Source organism: Bombyx mori, chromosome 15 (genome assembly GCF_030269925.1).
Source record: "Bombyx mori chromosome 15, ASM3026992v2".
In the NCBI taxonomy this organism is placed as follows: domain Eukaryota; kingdom Metazoa; phylum Arthropoda; class Insecta; order Lepidoptera; family Bombycidae; genus Bombyx; species Bombyx mori.
The window spans coordinates 6171796-6187060 of NC_085121.1; the positions used below are offsets into that span (position 1 = coordinate 6171796).

The 15265-nt window shown below is 38.0% G+C and overlaps 1 protein-coding gene across 1 annotated transcript in view; it reads right to left on the reverse strand.

The window, feature by feature from the left end:
* The window catches only part of LOC101745341 (uncharacterized), a 57703-nt gene extending 42445 nt beyond the window's left edge, over positions 1–15258 (reverse strand). Inside the window, exon 1 of the mRNA XM_004928517.5 lies at positions 13985–15258. The gene's annotated coding sequence lies outside the window, so the exon portion shown is untranslated. The remainder of the gene's footprint in view (positions 1–13984) is intronic.
* Between the last annotated feature and the right edge of the window lie 7 nt (positions 15259–15265).

Genomic DNA, 15265 nt, shown 5'->3' on the forward strand with positions numbered 1-15265 from the left:
TTTTTATTGCTAAGTTGGGTGGACGAGCTCACAGCCCACAGCCATTTGTTTGAAACTTTTAATTTACTCGCTGTAATATTGTGGCATATGGCTACGTAATCTGCTGTGTGAAAGCTGTGCAATTATACGCAGCTTATTAAGTCTGTTTCAAAAGTTTCGAACTTCATTCGAAGCAATTGCCAACGACCTTTCTTTCAACCGATTTTTCTTGTAGCTATTCACGCCTTTTAGTGTAAGCAATAGTAATTTTGGAAATAGTTTGGTTTTTCTTTAAAATGTTCATTAGAACAAAAGAGAAATTGATAAACATAAAATTGTGCTTAAAAAGTCTTGACATGTCATTGGTTATGATGGTTCGTTTCGTTAAGATCAGTAGTAGTTAATGTAATTATTCAAAATCGTTTCAATGGTCTAGTTAGTGATTAACGCACTGAACCTCTTGTTTCATATTTGATTTTCAGCTGTAATCAGTGTCTTTTTTTATTTTTTATTGCTTATATGGGTGGACGAGCTCACCTGGTGTTAAGTGATTACTGGAGCCCATAGACATCTACAACGTAAATGCGCCACCCACCTTGAGATATAAGTTCTAAGGTCTCAGTATAGTTACGACGGCTTCACCACGCTTCAAACCGAAACGCATTACTGCTTCACGGCAGAAGAAGGCAGGGTGGTGGTACCTACCCGTGCGGACTCACAAGAGATCCTACCACCAGTAAATGTCTTTGATTGTAGCTGTTGTCTGATATATATGTTTGCGGTAAGCACAGGAGAAAGCCTTAGTACGTTGGCTCCAGGGGCCGTCATGATTACTAGCGTCGAAACCAGCGTCGTGCCTTTTTGGGTGGGAAGCATTGTCGTACAGTCCAGAGGAGCTTAGTCGGGACGCATAAGCGAACTCGAGGGCTCATCCAGGAGGAGAAGCTTTCTAACAATTACATGAGCGCCTCCCGAAGACGCCTAATAGCTTAAGGACAGCAGCTTCGCGAGTGAATCTACTATCGGATTGAATCAAATCCATCCCCTCGGAAGATCAGACGAGAAACTTAGCATGCTGATACTGCAGGCTAACCTTCACGTGCAACTCTTCGCCGAGTTCGACGACTGTGGTTACTTATGCTTTGGTTGCTGCTACCGGGTCGGGAATGGAGCTGGCGACGGCCTCACTAAGAAGGTTGTAATTACGATAATCTGCTGACCTGTGCTAGTAGAAATCTCTAGTTAAATAAATGAAAATTCAGCTCATTATATATGATGATGTAGATATGTAAAACCAGACGCCAAATCAGCGAAAACCAAGTTTTGCTGCCCTTGCCGAAAACATTTAATGAATGTACGAGATTCCACGTAAATTGCGCAGAGCACCCGTGGAAGTAATAACGCGAGAGAATGTTTTAATTATAGCATAATAATCGTGAGACAAAGGCGAGGTCAACATTACTACCATTGTCATTCATCGTATATCTTGGAGGCGCGTGGGACGGAATGCTGGCACCCAAATTTCACACAGGAGATAAATAGTTTTTTGTTTTAGTACGGCGCTTAAGAAAGCTTTAGACGAATATACTAATTGTTATATACATGTTACATATTAACAAATATTTATACAAACGAAAACTTTGAACGTGAGCGTTATCTGAATTTAAAACCAGGTATTTACTAAGTTCAATAATGGTACCGGTTGCATACCAACAGCTGTTTACATTAGATGAAATATTCAATAATATTATTTCCTAACGAATATAATGCTATTATCTTCTCTGGCTCTTCAATTTACTAAAATGAAAGAGGACGTTAAAATATTTTCGTAACGTCTTAACAAATAAATACATACTTCAAAGTTTCCGTAAATATTTGTACTATAATTTTAACGTGTTGTCGAGTGGAATGTAAATGCTTAACCGTGGCGCGAGTGAATGATTTTACAAGGGCCCAGGCGTAATTTGGACGGATAAAAGCGAGTGGTTATATTGTCTTTTAAGCCGCCGGCAATCTCTGTACTGAAATCGAAAATGTCAAAAATGTAAATGGTACTTTAAACTTATTATAAGGTGTTATTTTAGGGCCGTCATCGAAATTCTTATTTTTCAGATACGATCTACTGTGATTTTTTGATCTTTTGAGTGAGACCACTATTGATTTTTACTTTCGCAATATTCGTCTGATTTCCCCTGAGGAAAGCTATAATAATTGTTCAATCATTGCTGATTGACATGGATTTCGTGTATAAAAGAAATTTATGAATTTCAAGTTTTTTTAGTCTACGTAATAAGTATTTTTGTTTTAATTCTAAGTTTAGGGTTTGAAACTGCTGAAAAAAAAATATTATATTGTCTTAGATAGAGATAGAATAAAAGTTTTAAATATACAATGAACTGTCGTAAACCAGGGCTCTCTTGTATGTATTACATACTAAAACATAAATCGATAATACAGATACACGTAAAACACATATCTTGAATCATGATGACTCCGTCGACATCTATCCCCGAATTCTGTCCTACAAATAGTTAGATCCAAACCAATGAGGTCATAGTCGTCGTGGCCTAAAGGATAAGACGTCCGGTGCATTCGTATGTAGCGACGCACCGGTGTTCGAATCCCGCAGGCGGGTACCAATATTTTCTAATGAAATACGTACTCAACAAATGTTCACGATTGACTTCCACGGTGAAGGAATAACATCATGTAATAAAAACCAAACCCGCAAAATTATAATTTGCGTAATCACTGGTGGTAGGACCTCTTGTGAGTTCGCACGGGTAGGTACCACCGCCCCGCCTATTTCCGCCGTGAAGCAGTAAGGCGTTTCGGTTCGAAGGGTGGGGGGTAGCCGTTGTAACTATACTGAGACCTTAGAACTTATATCTCGAGGTGGGTGGCGCATTTACATAGTAGATGTCTATGGGCTCCAGTAACCACTTAACATCAGGTGGGCTGTGAGCTCGTCCACCCATCTAAGCAATAAAAAAAAAATATACTGTTACGAACACAAAATATTAAATATCGCGATTTCGTAATAGATTCCCGTTAATCAAATAGATGATTAGCAAAACTTTATTAACGCCAAGTCGGTATCGGTTACCGATTAAGGAGTATTTTTAGACGGTGATTAATCGGTAATTACCGCTCGAGTATCCTGTGAATTTTTCACGGAAAGAGGCCGGCTCTTTTAGCGACGACCGCGCAATGGTATTTAAAGGTTTGACTGACAATTTTATGAAGTCGTCGTGGCCTAAAGGATAAGACGTCCGTTGAATTCGTATCTAGCGATCAACCGGTGTTCGAATCCTGCAGCAAGTACCAATTTTTCTAATTAAATACGAACTTATATTCACGATTGACTTCCACAGCGAAGGAATAATATCGTGTAACAAAAATGAAACCCGCAAAATTATAATTTGCGTAATTACTGGTGGTAGGATGACGTCTAGTGAGTCCGCACGCGTAGGTGCCCCACCACCCTTCCTATTTTTGCCGTGAACCAGTGATGTGTTTCGGTTTGAAGGGTGGGGCAGTCTTTGTACTGTAAGAAACTGAGACCTTAGAGCTCATGTGTCAAGGCGGGTTGCAGCATTTACGTTTTAGATGTGTATGGGTTCCGGTAACCACTTATCAGGTGGGCCGTGAGCCAATACCGTCTTTACCATAAGGGCACACGGGACCCGTGCCCAGGGCCCCCATTCTCAGGGGGCCCCGAAAGATTTTTTTTTTTTTTTTTTTTTTATTGCCCTTGTAGGCAGACGAGCATACGGCCCACCTGATGGTGAGTGGTTACCGTCGCCCATGGACTTCAGCAATGCCAGGGGCAGAGCCAAGCCGCTGCCTACCGTTTAATACTCTCCACAAGCCTCGTTTGAAGAAGGACATGTCATAGCGCTCGGGAAACACCGTGGAGGGGAAGACCGTCAATTTTCTCACACGCTTACTCTCAAAACATTTTTGTGGGGCACATTACACTTTTTTCACAAATCAGTAATCAGAAGGTATTTACAAGGCATATACTATGCCTATAATAGAAGATTTTGCTCAACAGACATCACGAAAGAAACCGTTATCGAAATCGTAACCAAAAAACCAGCAGCATTCTAATATCATTAATGACATATTATATCATACTGTATTTGATTACCTACAATAAATGGTCATACTCAGTAAAAAAATGTTATTATAATTCGCTTTTTTACTTTCCAAAAGGGCCTCAAATTCTTGTGTGCCCAAGGGCCCCATCCTAGTTTAAGACGTCCCTGCCGTGAGCTCGTCCGGCCATCTAAGCACTAAAAAAAAACAATTTTGTTTTTCTTTTGTAGCAGGTACGCTGTTTAGAAAGCTAAAATGAGAACATTATTGGGGGTAGGGCGTATTGTGAGGCATCCGCTCTTAGCGATAAGACTGCTCATTGTACTTTTTTTTATAAAATGTTATGGATTTTATTTATTTTGTGTACAATAAATCATAGTCTCTTTCTGTCTCTCTCTCTCTGTGCCTTTCTCTATCTATCTCTCTACCCGTATAGGTAATTAGGTTACCAGCTTAGGCAGGAAAAAAGTATCAAGATGGGTAGCGATAATTACGTTTCTTTGTTGTTAATGAGCTTCGTAGCACCCATACAATATCAAATCACCCATAGGAATATCAAATGAATTTTATAAGAACAAGTAACACCTTACTGGTGGTAGGACCTGTAGTGAGTCCGCACGGGTAAGTACCACCCACCACCCCGCCTATTTCTGCCGTGAAAAAGTAATGTGTTTCGGCTTGATGGGTGGGGTAGCCGTTGTAACTATACTGAGACCTTAGAACTTATATCTCGAGGTGGGTGGCGCATTTACATAGTAGATGTCTATGGGCTCCAGTAACCAATTAACACCAGGTGGGCTGTGAGCTCGTCCACCCATCTAAGCAATAAATAAATAAATAAAATATACTGTTACGAACACAAAATATTAAATATCGCGATTTCGTAATAGATTCCCGTTAATCAAATAGATGATTAGCAAAATTTTTATTAACGCCAAGTCGGTATCGGTTACCGATTAAGGAGTATTTTTAGACGGTGATTAATCGTTAATTACCGCTCGATTATCCTGTGAATTTTTCACGCAAAGAGGCAGTTCTCTTAGTGATGACCGCGCAATGGTATTTAAAGGCTTGACTGTCAATTTTATGAAGTCGTCGTGGCCTAAAGGATAAGACGTCGGTTGAATTCGTATCTCGCTATCAACCGGTGTTCGAATCCTGCAGCAAGTACCATTTTTTTCTAATGAAATACGTACTTATATTCACGATTGACTTCCACGGCGAAGGAATAATATCGTGTAATAAAAATGAAACCCGCAAAATTATAATTTGCGTAATTACTGGTGGTGGGAACTAGGATGACGTCTAGTGAGTCCGCACGCGTAGGTGCCACCACCCTGCCTATTTTTGCCGTGAAGCAGTAATGCGTTTCAGTTTGAAGGGTGGAGCAGCCGTTGTACTGAACCTTAGAACTCATTTGTTAGGGTGGGTTGCGGCATTTACGTTGTAGAGTCTAAGGGCTCCGGTAACTTAACACCAGGTGGGCCGTGAGCTCGTCCACCCATCTAAGCAACAAAAAAAGGCCCTCTTTTGAGTTGGTATGGATAGGTACCACTACCACCTTGCCTATTTCTGCCGTGAAGCAGTAATGCCGGCAGTGGGGCAGCCGTTGTACTGTAAAAACGGAGACTTTAGAACTCATGCCTTGAGGCGGATGGCAGCATTTACGTTTTAGATGTTCTGGTAACCACTTAACACCAAATGGGCCGTGAGCACATCCGCCCATTTAAGCAATAAAAAGAAAAAGTTACACTACTTTTAATGTACAGCAGCAAATGATGTTATACCGTTGCGCTAAAAAAAGCACTAAAAAAAGCAATTTTGTTTTTCTTTTGTAGTAGGTACGCTGTTTAGAAAGCTAAAATGAAAACATTATTGGGGGTAGGGCGTATTGTAAGGCATCCACTCTTAGCGATAAGACTGCCCATTGTACTTTATTTATAAAATGTTATGGATTTTATTTATTTTGTGTACAATAAATCATAGTCTCTTTCTGTCTCTCTCTCTCTGTGCCTTTCTCTATCTATCTCTCTACCCGTATAGGTAATTAGGTTACCAGCTTAGGCAGGAAAAAAGTATCAAGATGGGTAGCGATAATTACGTTTCTTTGTTGTTAATGAGCTTCGTAGCACCCATACAATATCAAATCACCCATAGGAATATCAAATGAATTTTATAAGAACAAGTAACACCTTACTGGTGGTAGGACCTGTAGTGAGTCCGCACGGGTAAGTACCACCGACCACCCCGCCTATTTCTGCCGTGAAAAAGTAATGTGTTTCGGCTTGATGGGTGGGGTAGCCGTTGTAACTATACTGAGACCTTAGAACTTATATCTCGAGGTGGGTGGCGCATTTACATAGTAGATGTCTATGGGCTCCAGTAACCAATTAACACCAGGTGGGCTGTGAGCTCGTCCACCCATCCAAGCAATAAAAAAAATATATATAAGAAGCAAAGTATAAATAATTTGTATTTATTCAAAAAGTTGTGTAACGTTTTTATCTCGTGTAATAATTATTTATTTAATGTATCTTACTGATTGATATGTTGCAATAAAAATACAACTAAAGGCCAGCGGATTTGATCCATTGCGTCCAAGTTCGACATCATTCAGCTATTTCAAGAGAATGATAACAGTATTTAGTATTCAAATTTATTAAGTTAAATTATATTTCATCTCACCCGTTTCCGAATTTGGTCCAATTATAACACTCACGAGAAAAGATCTTTTACTAAAAGGAATATTTTTAATCAAGATTTTATTTTTAATTTATTTTTTACATCGATGGGTGTACGTGCCCATGGGCCACTTTCTAACCGGGATGCAAGACTGCTTCGAGGCAGATATAGGCAGGAAGGTGGTACCTACCTGTGCGGGCCTACAATCAGCCTTAGCACCAGTGAATACCGGTTAGCGATCGCAGTGCGCTGGTATAATAGGACAAGGACAATACTACCGATTCTCCAACGGATCTCTGGGTCGCCTTTTACGACACCCATAGATAGAGATGGAGTGGTGTATTATACACCAACACCACACAGCCTAAGTTGATTGGTTGAGATTTCGCAAAAATATACTATTAATTTATTTTTATTGCATTGATAGGGGGACGATCTCATGGCTCACCTGATTTTAAGCGGTTACCGAAGCCCATAGTCATCTAGAACGGAAATACCGCCACCCACCTTGAGATATGAGTGCTAAGGTCTCAGTATAGTTACAACGGCTGCCCCACCCTTCAAGCCGAAACGCATTACTGCTTCACGGCAGAAATAGGCAGGGTGGTGGTACCTACCCGTGCGGTCCTACCACCAGTAAAGATTTACGTTAACTGGAAGGCGAAAAGTGATTCCTAGCACGATCCAAAATTGAAGGAGACAAGAACTATTTTGTTTCCTAAATCCATCGATCGATGCAAATCACCTTGTCTATTATATATTTATTTCTATGACGATCGAAAATAAAATCGTAAAAGCCAGTGGAGTATCATATTGAGTTCTGAATGTAAAAATAAAATCATAAATGTACTTAACTTTCGTAGTAACAAAATCAGGCTCTTGGTCTAAAAAAAACAGTACTGCGGACAATTTCAGACGCAGTTAAACAAAATGTTACGGCAGCACATTGACTTGTGGTTTACTCAAACGTTCCTTTATGCCTCTGACTTTATTGACTACTCGAGATTTACGGCTTACTTGTAAAAGAAATGAATTATTGAAAGGGATGCTACGTCTAATCTTGATTCGTGTCGTAGAGAGATCGAACAGATGAATAAACATTTTCATTTAGGTTAATCTTGCTAGTTTCTTGGCAGTTACCGACGCTAAATAAGATGTTTGAAATTTTTTGTTAACTATTAATTAATTAATGCACAAGAAATAATCACAGGGTATTTACAAAAGCGCGAGCGCCTTTAGATGTATCTAGATTATTTTAGTTCTTATGATTACTTTATTTTTTACTGGTGGTAGGACCTCTTGTGAGTCCGCGCGGGTGGGTACCACCACCCTGCCTATTTCTGCCGTGAAGCAGTAATGCGTTTCGGTTTGAAGGGTGGGGCAGCCGTTGTAACTATATTTGAGACCTTAGAACTTAAATCTCAAGGTGGGTGGCGTATTTACGTCGTATATGTCTATGGGCTCCAGTAACCACTTAACACCGGGTGGGCTGTGAGCTCGTCCACCAATCTATGCATTAGAAAAAAAATGGACCATGACGTGTTAACTGCCCCAAATAAAAAAATTGGAATGCATGAATATTTTGCGGCAGAAACAAACTTTAATCTATAATGTCCAAATCCTAAATACTCTTACCAGTAAAACTAGATTCCATAACGTTTCGGTTTTTTTTTTTTTTTTTCCACAGGTGAAAATCGCCGGATCCCCACCCGCACGGCAGGTGGGGTATGTGGGAGTCGAACCTCACTAAAAACTCCTGCCGCTCACAGCCGGCGCCCTACCCCGGACCGGGTGGGAACCCAGTCGGAGTTATTGAGACGGCGGGACAGGGTTTACGCAGAGCACATTACATCCATCCCGCCGTCCCCCAGACGCTGGACCGGCGGCCGCCAGCAACATGACCGCCGGTTCCCTCGGTCGACGGGCCAAGAGCCCGATTGATAGCGCTGCGCTACACCTTCCCTCGGAGCGGTCGGGGGAATAACGTTTCGGTAGCATTATTTAGCCAAACTAGCAGTTCAGGTAGCAGATTGTCGATGAAGAATATTGTTACATTAATGTTTATACGTCTAATCAAGGTGGGGGTGTGTCTTGTCTTGTCTCAAGGCGGGTGGCGCATTTACGTTGTAGATCTCTATGGGCTCCAGTAGCCATTTAACACCAGGTGGACTGTGAGCTCGTCCAACCATCTAAGCAATAAATAAATAAATAAACATTTAATCTGATTTATTTGTGAAAAAAAAACTCGTAAAGTTCATTTTTAACATGACTACTCTGTTATTACTCTTTAATATCGGGACTCCCGATTACCTACCGATTTTTCGACTACAAAAATCGTGCCAACCGAATTCCAATTATCTGTTTGACATTTGAGTGATATAGAGGTTACCTATTGGCTATCAGTGGATCCGAATATAGAGGTGTTAAATTGAATGGTTCCTGAATTTACTTTCCGCTTCCTATTTTTATATATGTATAGATATACGTTAAAAATATTAACTAAATATTGTAACTTTAGATTCTAAAATCGTTTCGTAAGCTCTGCTGTCCTGCTATTGTCTGAGAATTTTGATATCCTTTGATTTTTGGTTTTGATTACTAAAAAAAAAATCAAAATTGAAAACAAAACCTGTGTCAAAAATTGTATTTATAATATTCAATAACAGGACGTGAAACAAGAACTTATATAATATTATAATGTTTTTTTTTTTAGATTTTAATTTCGAACTTTTTTTATTTATTTAAATCATATGAAAACACAGTTGTTATTTCCAGTCGCACCTATTTAATAATACTTACATAAAGTTAAAGTGTAAGTAATATAAAGTAAATATAATAATATACAACTTACATTTATTATAATTTGTACCTAATAAATAACAGAACATATTGTATGCATTGTTTTCGTTTTAAGAATTCATCGAAAATTGCTAAGATGTCCCTGGTGTTTTTACCCGGCAATATGTCCGACGATCGAACAATAACAACTAGTCCGGGTTATGACGTATTCTATATATTAATACGTGAAGCAAAAACTTTGTACCCCTTTTTCCAAAAATGTACCATGTATTTGACACAGACATACATAAAAATATACTCTTTGTTTACTGTCAATTGAGAAACTTTTGTTATTGTTTAAACCACAGTCGAATTGAAAATAGATTAATAATGTTTGTCTTTAATATTATTGATCTAACTAATATAATAGTGTTTGACAATAGAATCATAATAATGTTTAAACTTATAATTTCAATTAATTATAGTCGAATCTCGACTACTGCGGGGCCACTAGTTCAAATAAAAACTAGGATATTTCTTTTTTCGTTTGTGTATTTCGTAATGTATGAATCAAATTCCGGGCTCGCCAGGTTCACACGGATTTTGGGATTGTGATCTTTTATTATATCTTTCTATTCTCTCTCTTCTATTTCTATCTCTCTTTCTATTTTCTTCTTCTATTATATTCTCTCTTTATCTATTTTGCGATTAAAAGTGGACTGACGCTCGAAATCTACGATCTGATAAAAGAGGGTGAGACCGAATCCTTTACGTCATTTTCCGTATACAGTAAGTAAGTAGTTTTTACCCTACTCCGACCTCGGAAATGTTTTCTAAACAACCCTTATATGGTGTAAAAGAACCGTTCACGAAACCGAATCGACAGTGAGCTCCCCAATATAAGCGAAAAACAATATTTATCCAACAAGCTAAACATAAATACTTTGCTTAGGTTTCGTCAACGGATGAAGGTCTACTCTTACAAAACTCAGCGTCACCACAGTTTACAAAAAATTAAATTGTGTGCTGTACCAAAATATATTAAATTAGTGATAATATATTAAACATTACTCTAATATTATATTGCTAAAACTATTTAAAGATTTGCAGTTTTAAAATTACTTATTTTCATTGCTTTTACGTATTTCTTTTAGGGCTTCGTGGGCAAACTCCTCATGTTCATGTGTTTTTTGTTTGCCTTCATGCCATTTTACTGAATAATAATAACCAATTAATTGAAATAAAATTTATAGATCCAGTTATTCCTAGAACCTTTGTGCAATATTAAACTTACAAAGAAAAACAATTCGTTTTTAGAAGACACACCAATAACTCGACACATGATATGAAAACATAACTACAGTATTGATTACTGGATGTTAACGTGCGAATTTTTAATTAGATAATAATATAATGATTGATATAATGATTTGAAATTGGATTCGACTAAGGAACTTCTTCATCGAGCAGGAAAACGTCTGAGACTACTTTTTTACAAACACAATTGTGCCATAACTATGTAATATATTTGAAGTGTCAACGAATCAACAAAGACAGCCTTGACTTACTTCTAAAAGTCCGACTTCATACGTTATTAGGAGTTTCTGACTTTGATTGATTGTCACATAACAGAAAATAAAACGTTTCTTTCGGCCATGCCTTATTCGTTTCACGAAATTCAGAGTGTCTTAAAGTGGATTTCGATACTATGCAGTCAGGGCGACGACAAAATTTATTCCGAAGTTGTTTTATAAGCTTATTAGTAGGTACTTTTGTTTTGGGTCGGTACGGTTTGTTCTCTTTATTTTTATTTTATTTTTTATTTTTATTTATAGATTTCATAGTATCGTTTGGGTTGCTGCATGAAATGTTTTATATAATAATAACTAGCTGATCCGGCAGACTTCGTAGTGCCCTAATCGATAAATTAAAGACCTAAAAATTGTAAAAATTAAACTTAAAATAAAAGGAATCCGTCCGACGGGGTTACACATCAAAGGAAAAAACAAAATTTTTATTTTTATTTAATTCCATGCATTTTCATATTTATCTACATTTTAAATCTTCTCTGGGCTTCCACAAATAATTCAAGAGGAAAATTAGCGAAATCGGTCCAGCCGTTCTCGAGTTTTAGCGCGACTAACGAACAGCAATTCATTTTTATATATATAGATAGATAATAGAATAATAATGATATTGTTTATAATTTAACTTTTATAATTAATGCATTAAACCTTTATAGACTTCTCTGAAATGTTCGGTAATATCACATGTTTAATTAGCTTAACCGGTTCTTGAGGTAAGTTACTCGAAGCTGGATTCTTTATTTTTAGATTTCATCATAGAGTAGACAAACAACGGTCAAATCTGTACGTGATAAAAACAAATTTCTTGATGCCAATCTCCATTGCAAGCAGCGCGAAGTAACAGTCATGATATGTTGCAGCTTTATTTTTTATTTTTTTTTTTTTTTTATTGCTTAGATGGTTGGACGAGCTCACAGCCCACCTGGTGTTAAGTGGTTACTGGAGCCCATAGACATCTACAACATCTACAACGTAAATTCGCCACCCACCTTGAGATATAAGTTCTAAGGTCTCAGTATAGTTACAACGGCTACCCCACCCTTCAAACCGAAACGCATTACTGCTTCACGGCAGAAATAGGCAGGGCGGTGGTACCTACCCGTGCGAACTCATAAGAGGTCCTACCACCAGTGATTACGCAAATTATAATTTTGCGGGTTTGATTTTTATTACACGATGTTATTCCTTCGCCGTGGAAGTCAATCGTGAACATTTGTTAAGTACGTATTTCATTCGAAAAATTGGTACCCGCCTGCAAGATTCGAACACCGGTGCATCGCAACAACGAATGCACCGGACGTCTTATCCTTTAGGCTACGACGACTTCAAATCTATCCCGATCTCTATGCCGATCTCTGCCGCGAAGCACTTATGCGTTCCGGTTTTAACAATTGTGGTTTAAGCCATGAGCCATGTCACAACGTCGGTTGTGGTATAAACATTGTTTGACTAAAGGGCAATGGTAGGACTTAACTTAAGACGGACTGTGAGTTTGTTGACTATAAAATTAAAACTAATCGATAAAGGGCCGCGATCGATTTTGATAAGCCGATTTGTTTTCTTATTTGTATTTGAGCGAGTATTTGGATATCGTCAAATTCCATCAAGTCGTCGAAACACTTCCCAGAGTATGTTGACCAATAGTATGTAGAGTATGTTTCCGCCTATGCTTGACGTCATGTCCTCGACTCGAGAACGCTTCCATTCATTCCAAGCTATAGTATTTATTGTATCTTCATTCTGATGTTAATAAACCTGTTTCACCGCGTTGTATTGGCGCGTTTTGAATCATGGTCTTAAACTGGAGTTACATAGCTCATTTTGTAATAACATCTTGATGAGATGATAATCCGATTCTGATCTATCGTAGGGTTCAAGTCTCCAAGTTACTATCTACTTTATATCTTGTATTTTTTTTTCGTGCATAAAAATAGAGAAAGAAACCAAAATTAACAAAATTAAATCAGTTTTTGCTGTTTCATATCGAGTTTATTTAATTAAATATTCAATACCTTCATGAAAATAAAAAAAACGTGAGATTAAACTTAAGAGTAGTTTTAATAAGGTCTACGCGTTTTGAAAACCGAAGAAAATACGAAAATTAATAATTTAATTATTTGTGTGTGCAATGAGGTATTTGAGTCTATTTTAGATTTGGTTTTGTATAGTAAATGCTTTCTTTTTTGTGGAATTTAATGAATCAGTAGTTCTTGTTTGTATAAATGTTGCCAGTTTAAATTTTCCGAAACAGTTTTAATTCTCTTTGGTTTCTTAATAAATCTCTTTGGTTTCTTAATTTAGGAACATGATGTTGTGTGGTTTTCGCTGCTTTAATTTAGTTCTTAACAACATTTAGTTTAGAAACTAAAAGAGCACTATTTGATGGCAAGCATAGCGATTAAATTAAAATAATCAATTTTAATTCTGGTGATACTGACATTGGGTCAAATTAAGAAAATTATTGTATTGTCATCAGTTCTTTGTACGCATACGATTTCCATTAAAACGAACGTCTTGAAGTTAGGAAGAAATTATTTTGAAATATTCTGTGAAATATGTATGTTGGACAAACTATTGGACGCAGGTTAAAAATTAATAAAAATTAATTTAAAATATTCACATATTACGTCTTTGCGTTGTTATCTGTCACTCATGCACTCATGCACTGTTTGCACATGTTTTTATATTTAGTAAGAGACGATTGGCTTTTTCTTTCAATTTCAGTTAATTAAATTCAACGAACCAAGTCAAGTTTGTGATAAATTATTTATATTAAAATTTTATGCTTATTATTATTGTGTAACCTATGTTTAGCAGTAGTTAGGAAGGAAAATATACCGTATTTACGTTAAACTTACCTTGAAAATTGTTAGTAGACGCCAAGCACAACAGTAATTACAGCTATCGTAAACACGTTACAAAGCCTGAGCTACATCAAACTTCTAAAACTGCTTTAAAAACTTTTAATACTAAGGAAAATATTAAATATTGCTCTTAGTCGAACGACTTAGGTTTAATACGATAGTTTAATACTGTTTGTCGAGTTAAAATTCATTAGTCCCTACGAGTTTTAGCGATCGCATTCTGGTGGTTCACATCATGCGAAGTACCGCGGAGTGTGGCCAGCGCGGCGTCGCGTAGCGTTCTGCCGCCAGTACGCCATACGAGGTACGGCACTACGCCGCTTGGCAATATCCAACTTTTAGTCAACTTTCCACGCAATTCGCCATTGAACACACACGTTTTCACGCGTTTTCACACCAGCGTAAAGAGAACTTTGGCCGAAACGGAAAAAACGTTAACGCTAATGTTAGCGTAAAACAATATTCATTTATAATAACAAGTACGTTAATGCCCGTAATGTAACTAGCTACAAGGTAGTGGGTAGGCGCCCTCCGCCTTTCCTCGAGACCGTGTATTCCACCGGTTATTTGATTTTTATTTTTAATACATTGCGTGCAATCCAAAAATATTGCTTATATTTTTTTGCATTTTTTTTAATGCATATCACAGCCCACCTACTGTTATGTGGTTACCGGAGCCCATAAACATCTACAACGTATGCCGTCACCTACCTTGAGATATAAGTTCTAAGGTTCTCTTACCGTATGTTCCATGGGGAGTGCTCTGAGGAATTGTTCGAGATGATACCAGCATCTCGTTTTTACCATCGCACCGCCCGCCACCGGAGTAGAGTTCATCCATACTACCTGGAGCCACTGAGGTCATCCACATTGCGTTTCCAGAGATCTTTTTTGCCACGTACCATCCGGCTATGGAATGAGCTCCCCTCCACGGTGTTTCCCGAGCGCTATGACATGTCCTTCTTCAAACGAGGCTTGTGGAGAGTATTAAGCGGTAGGCAGCGGCTTGGCTCTGCCCATGGCATTGCTGAAGTCCATGGGCGACGGTAACCACTCACCATCAGGTGGGCCGTATGCCCGTCTGCCTACATAGGCAATAAAAAAAAAAAAAGGTCTCAGTATAGTTACAACGGTTGCCCCACCCTTCAAAACGAAACGCATTACTGCTTCACGGCAGAATATTTAGTGCCAACAATCACTTGCTTTACTATCCAATGCAGTTTTCTAGAATATTTCTAATACATTCTGTATAAACTCATTTGAATCAAGGGGTGA